This window comes from Uloborus diversus, chromosome 2 (genome assembly GCF_026930045.1).
Source record: "Uloborus diversus isolate 005 chromosome 2, Udiv.v.3.1, whole genome shotgun sequence".
NCBI lineage: Eukaryota > Metazoa > Arthropoda > Arachnida > Araneae > Uloboridae > Uloborus > Uloborus diversus.
Genome location: NC_072732.1, coordinates 127,874,841 through 127,881,593, shown reverse-complemented (window position 1 = coordinate 127,881,593; position 6,753 = coordinate 127,874,841).

Genomic DNA, 6,753 nt, shown 5'->3' with positions numbered 1-6,753 from the left:
ATGAATAATTTAGCAGTTGTTGAAGATCTTTCCTGTACATAGTGTAAATAAATTTCCTGTGTTTTATCAAGAACTGTGTCTTCATTTCAAGAAAGTGGAAGTCGCACCGAATCCGTTACAATATTTTATAGTTTCTATCAAAGACTCAAAGACTTTAAACTAAAAATTTATCTGAACAATATAATATATAGTGAACAATTCATTTTAACACATATCCAACGTTCTGTTTTTCCGCCCTCCTGTTTCATCTATTCCCCTTTTTCTAGTTCTCAGAAAATAAGAAAGTCTTCTAAATGCTACGCTGTCGAAGCCTCCCCTTTCCTCCAAAATTATTACAGAGCGCCTCAAATTTTATTTTCAAGGCTCAATTCCCTGAAAATTTCCGGAAGAGAGTCCTTTGAATGCCTTGCCCTCCAACAACATGGGAGATTATGTAATATTCCGTTTTTGGGACTTCAATTTCAAAAAAACTGCTGGACCCCTAACGCCAACAAATATGATCCACAGTCGCGTTTTTCAGCTACTACAATTTTGAAAAAATTAAGAAGAAACCTCTGAACCTTTTCTGATTACATCATTGAAAAACGCTCTCTATTAGGACTTCAATTTTGAAAAATTTCCAGAGTAGAGGCCTAGTACAGCCTTTTCCCCTGCCATCATTGAAGGTTGTCTACAATTACGTTTTTAGGACTTCCATTTCGAAATATTGGGACGGAGATGTAAATCGTTCGAAAAATCGATCGAGGACAATCCTTCGAGTCATATTTTCACTAAAGGCAACAAATATGGTATATAATCGCGTTTTAAGACATTAATTTCGAAAATTTATCAGGGAGGGTATTCGAACCTTTTCTCCCCTTAACTTATCAAAGATTACCTATAAGTTCGATTTTAGAACAAGAATTTTGAAAATTTTCCGGGAGACCTCGAAACACCTCTATTTGTACGTGCTCATCTTCGAGTACTAACCGCCTCCTTTTCAAAACCAGAAGTTTAATCACCTCATTCTCTCCATAAACAATTGTATATATACAATATTCAATAAGAGATGGAAGCTTCGAAGCAAATTTTTTTATGGGGAAAAACGTTTAAAAGCCTCCCGCCCCCCCCCCCCAAAAAATTATTTTCTGGTTGCGCCTCTGCTTCTGCCCCTTAGATTCCAGACACTTCTTATACTGTGTCCCAGCTCCCCCTATTTCTACAAAGTTCCTACGCCTCTGTGTAAAGTTGACCACCTGTCTATGTTGACCGCTTTTGTCAGGAACGGAATTAGTCCTATGTTATATAATGAAGGAAAACCTGTGTAACTTGACCACCTCTCTATTTTGACCACCTGTCTATCTTGACCACTAATGAACACTAAATTTGGTTTGGAGTATTGTAAAAAACCCTTTGTAAGTTGACCACTTGGTTTATTTTTAAAATTTTATTAGCAAATTGTTTTATTTTATTTTTTTTAAAGCTTTCCAAGAATATTTTGATACCAGACCAGCATTTACTAACTAAATGGAACAGCAGCATAACTAAACCTCCTTTTGAGCTTAACCACATGGGAAAACTACTAAGAATCCTATAGAGAAGTACAAAGTATTTTTTTCCAGTTGCAATATTTTGTGGCAACAATGGAATTGTGCTAAAGAGTAAAGTTACTTGGGGCCGTGGTAGCCTGATCGGTAGGGCATTGGACTCGGGGCCGGAGGGGCTCGGGTTCGATCCCCGCTGGTCGAAGACCCACCGTCGTCATTAAAGGGGACTGGGCGACGTTAAATATGCTCGTGGTCTCAATGTCCTCCAAGTGAAACGATACCTCTGGGGGTGCTAGTACCAGGTAGCTATTAGCTCTTGGACTAGTTCTAAATTCTCATTAACTGTCCGATCCGGTGATGGTGCTGCCATCTATCGGTATATAAAATAATGGAGGCAAGGCACATAGTATGCAGATCCCTCGACATAATACAGTTGTAGTCAGTTGTGACTCTTGAATAGAAATAGAATAGTAAAGTTACTTGCATTGCAGTCACGGAGTAGGAAGAAGGAGAGAAATGTCCTACGGGATTGCTAGTGTAAAAGTGGCAACGTTTGTTCACTATTTCCAGAGGGCGCTGTATGTGCACCGCTCCCGACAATCGCAGCAGATCAATGTAAATGATGCTAAGTTTCTCATTTTTTAGAGGCAGCTATTAAAGCAAAAAAAGAAAAAAACTACTGGAAATTGGTTGTAATAAGGGGACAATATAGTGGACGGTGTACGGCTTTCGTCCACAGAAAGTTAGCGCAGTATTTTGATGGAAAAATTTATTTTATTTTTCGTCACCAACTTGCCGAATTCGTCTGCTATTAATATTGCGCTGTGCGATGTTTTATTTTTTACGAGTTGGAATGTTTCTATTCCTGTAAATAATTGACGAAATGAGAATGTAGTAGAATTAATAACGTAAATCCTTTTTATAATTAGTTGTAAATTTCGTGACATGTTTCGAGAAAAGCGAAATAATTTTTTGCTTTCACGACCTTCAACAGATAAAAATAAATGTTAATGTTCTATTCACTTAACTTCAAGCTGATATTAACTATAATAATTTTATTCACGTGTTTACTCACTGCTTAAACAGATTGCATTTTTTTCGACAACCAAATGGAAAAAAAATCAAGAAACCTTATTCATTCAAAAAAATTATACCTTGGAACGCTTTTTTGAGATAGTTTGTGGGGTTTTCTGTTGAAAATAATCATGTGTATTTTTTAAATGAAAAAGGTTTCCCGATTTTTTTCCGATTTGGTTGTAGAAAAAAATGCAATAATAATAATAAAATAATGATAACAATTCTGTTTAAGCAGTGAGTAAACACGTGAATAAAATTATTACAATCAATATCAGCTTGAAGTTAAGTGAATAGAACATTAACATTTATTTTTTTTCTGTTAAAGGTCGTGAAAGCAAAAAATTGTTTCGCTTTAATTAGTTCTCGAAGCATGTCACGAAATTTACAACTAATTAAAAAAAGTATTTACGTAATTAATTCTACTACATTCCCATTTCGTCAATTATTTTCAGGAATAGAAACATTCACACTCGTAAAAAATAAAACATCGCACAGCGCAATATTAATAGCAGACGAATTCGGCAAGTTGGTGATGAAAAATAAAATAAATTTTTCCATCAAAATACTGCGCTAACTTTCTGTAGACGAAAGCCGTACATCGTCCACTATATTGGCCCCTTATTACAACCAATTTCCAGCAATTTTTTCTTTATTTTGCTTTAATAGCTGCCTCTAAAAAAATGAGAATCTTAGCATCATTTACATTGATCTGCTGCGATTGACGGGAGCGGTGCACATACAGCGCCCTCTGGAAAAAGTGAACGAACGGCCACTTCTACATAGTAAAGATTTATCTCCTCCCCTTTAACCTCCCTGATTGCAGTATTTCTGGTGCAAGGGATTAAGAGATACGACATTTTCATTTTCAACTGCTTTTTTGAACTATGAGTTTCCAACTTGTTGCTCTTTGTGTTATAGTTTTACATAAAATGGCTGCAAAAAGAAAGTTAGTTGAACTTGAGATTGATAAAAGATATGAAATATTAAAATTAATTGAAAAGGGAGAAATCCAGAGAAAAATAGCTGCCACATATGGAATTTCTAAAACTAGTGTCTGATAAGTGCGCCAACTTCAATAAGGAGTTATTTTGTTGAAAAGTAGATCATCATGGGGTTATAAATGTATAAAAAATTTGTAATTTTTGAGAAGCTATGAATTTTTAGGAACTATTAATATCAAATGAGTAACTTTTCATATTTTTTTTTGATCAATTTACTGAAATTTTAAATTTGCATGACACATTATGCGTCATTCCGGGAAAATAATCTTTAAAAATATTTGAATAACATTTTAAATTATTGTTTCAAAGTAATGCTAAACAATGAAAGTGAATTGAACAGAAAGAGTAAGTGTCAATCAATCAGAAAATGAATACATGGTGCAAGAAATGACAAAAAAAAAAAAAAATCATTACCCCCTTTATAAGTTGACCACCAAAGTACTGCACCGCAAGTGGTCAACTTACACAGGTTTCACTGTATTAGGAACTTAGCTGGATCAGTTAATCAGGACGGTGAGGTGTTTTTGGGTGAGGGTGCATAACTATTCGCAACTCCAACGAACTATAGGGGGCACTGCAGTCACTGTCTAATGGCCGACTTAAAAACTAAAACAAACGCATGTGGTAACGAAGAAAATGCTAAAAGTGTTGTGATTTTTGTTCGTATGTATGATATTTTTCGCTTTATTCTTTTTAAATTAATTTTCAAAGTCTTGTGGATATTCTGGCCCACGTAGAAAGAAATGAGAATTTCTAAAGTATTACTAAACGTCAAAGATTAATGCAAACTACGTAGTTCGTAGTTCTAAGCAGCTATTTCCACGATGTTGAATTCGATATTTATCAATTCTTGATAAAATTAAATAATAATTGTGGCCTGACAAGAACAACAATTAATGCTAGAAAATTCAATATGACATTACAAATTATTATCGAAAGAAGATGATACTTCTTTGCCTTGCTTGGCTAGCTCTTATTGTTTTGCATTTGTTGCTGAGTTATTTCTCTCGAATTCCCGAATCGGTTAATTTAAAATTTTTCTGTTCCGGTTTTTCTAATTTCTGAGTTATGATTTAATTATGTCAAGTTATGCAAATCATCTAAAGAATTCTTACGGATATATGTTGGTAGTTTTCTTTTCATTTGATTGACCATTATTTCTTTTTACTTATCGAATTCTGTAATCTTACTACCATTTCATTCCACTCATGATAAAAATCAAAAATGGTTTAACTAAAAACGCGAAATCTCGCCAAGGCTACTTTGCTCGCACAATACTAAAACTATAACCCTAAACAAATTTGGCGAAACCTTTCAGCTGAGAATAAAAGGAATAAAGTAAATTCTTTCTCGGTGAAACATTTTTCATTTTGTTCTACGATAATATATTCAAGAAAATATTTTGCATACCGTCCATTCCAACTAAATGCTGCTGTAAAAGATGGTTAGTTAAATTAATTTAAGATTAAAAAAAACTCACATTCTTACAAATTCATACAAAACAATAAAATTTTTTACCTTGTATAACGTTGTCCAAGTTTGTTAATCCAGTTTTCGCTTTCACCATTTTCAATCAACTCATATTTTAGAAGGAAATAAGGAAAACTAACATTATTTTGAGAAGCTCGAGAATACTACTGAGGGACGAATTAATTTCTGTAGCTGAAAGCAAACTAAGACTCATCGATTGCGTTAATAAATACTCAGAACAAACTGCCTGTGTTTACGTCAACAGACACACGTGGAACGCAACGTGGTAATGTTTTAGTTTCATCGGCAGTTTTGTAAATCACCGCAAGGTAGCGTATTCGAGCGCTGGAGTTCCGAATAGCAGGACTTGGAAATTTTGAATTTTTTGATGAAATAATGAATTATGCTGTTCATTTAAATATTTTAAAAAACAATTTTAAACTATTAGCCCAAAATTTCGTAATCGGAAACAACTTTGTTTTTATCAAAACAACGATAAGAAGTACACGTTTGCGTTGGAGCCTCAAAAATTGTCCTTAAACTTAGAAATATCTCCTCAGTCGCCAGATTTAAACTTAATGGAACATATTTGGAAACATCTAGTGGCTAGATTACAAAAATACACCATTGAAACGAAAAGCGAACTAGAAACAGTAAGACTAGAAGTGCGGCTGAATACTTACTCAGAAATTGCAGAAAAAAAAGAAAGAAAAAACAATGAAATCTATTCCTATACGTTTAAAAGCTGTTGTTGATAATCCATGATACTCTACTAAATAATAATTTTGTAAAAAATTAGATTATTTACTAATTTTTTGACATTTTTTTCAAAGTGTACGAAGACTTTTGTAAGATAAAATTTCCGGCACTTTTTGGTTTTTGATTTTTTAAAAATTAAGTTTTAATGTTTTTTTAAAAAAATTCGTAGAGTTTTGCTAAAAATAGATCATCTATCTTATGATTAAATACCTATTCCGAAATATTAAATTCTAACCAATGCATAGGGGCCTATTTCATTGAAAGTCGTAGGTATAGGAACACTTTTGGGAGCCACTGTAACTAATTGAAATATTTATGCAAAACAGATGAAACCATTTGACATCCATTCATAGGGAGCTTTTCTCTAATCAAGAACATAGGTTTTAATGAATGAATACAGCATTTTAACAATAAAAAAATAAAGATATTTACTTAAGTACACAAGTTAACTCGATTTCAAATGATTTCAGTATGTAACGAAAAAAAAAAAATCTTAGATTGCTTTTGTAACAAACAACTTTGACATGCAAGGAAAAAAAAGCAATTAGTTAATTTCAAAATATATAAAAGAAGAATACAACTTGGTCATAAAATAAAAGAATCACTTAAGCCTGAAGAAAAGAAAACCTTTATAATTTGCGGTGACAACAAATAGTATAACGGCAAGTTATCGTTTCGTGCATACAAAAGGTTGCATGCACGAAACGATCGAGGTTTATTTCTCCACACACTTTCACCCCTGAATACAGATTATTTGTTTATTTGCGAACACACAGGTTAAAGAAAATTTTATTCTTTACGTTTTTGCTGGTTCAGATTTTTTTTTTTTTGCTTATTTGTTTTTCCTTTTTTTCTGTTTTCTTTCTCTCCTTTTTTGCATAAGTGTCACCGCATCACTTCCCCCCTCCTCGAGGCCCGGG